Genomic DNA, 479 nt, shown 5'->3' on the forward strand with positions numbered 1-479 from the left:
TGCGGTGATTAGACAAAATTGCAACATCATGCTTCACAGGGATTAGTCGAATTTGCGCTACTTTTCGCAATATCGCAACTTCCTGTAGGGACTGACTGCAGTTTTTATCAACTGTTACTCACACAGGTACTATTAGACGTTTCAACGATATCCCAGAATACATATAATAAATTAATAAGATTTATGGTATGTTTATGGAAGTTTTGTGGTAATGCTAAATAATATAGGGTTATAGTGGCACACTTCTTCATTGGCATTCAACAATAGCATTGAATGTCAATAGTGTGCTGCCGAATCGTTCAATAAGGACATAGTTCTGAGGAATACTGGAAAGTGCTTTACAACACGTAAAAATGGGCCAAAGCAAGTATATCATATCAGCCTTGTCACCTACAGCTTTTCAGTACCAGTCACTTTTTATATAATTGGCCTAAATCAATGCAATGTGCAATCCAGGATATCTCTCTCTCTCTCTCTCT

At 37.2% G+C, this 479-nt stretch overlaps 1 protein-coding gene across 2 annotated transcripts in view; it reads right to left on the reverse strand.

Moving 5' to 3' along the window:
* cnih3 (cornichon family AMPA receptor auxiliary protein 3) overlaps positions 1-479 on the reverse strand; it is an 82,887-nt gene that overhangs the window by 16,376 nt on the left and 66,032 nt on the right. The gene's annotated exons all lie outside the window — the stretch shown is intronic.

Source organism: Morone saxatilis, unplaced genomic scaffold, assembly GCF_004916995.1.
Source record: "Morone saxatilis isolate NCDOM2014 unplaced genomic scaffold, NCSU_SB_2.0 Contig7, whole genome shotgun sequence".
Classification (NCBI taxonomy): Eukaryota; Metazoa; Chordata; class Actinopteri; family Moronidae; genus Morone; species Morone saxatilis.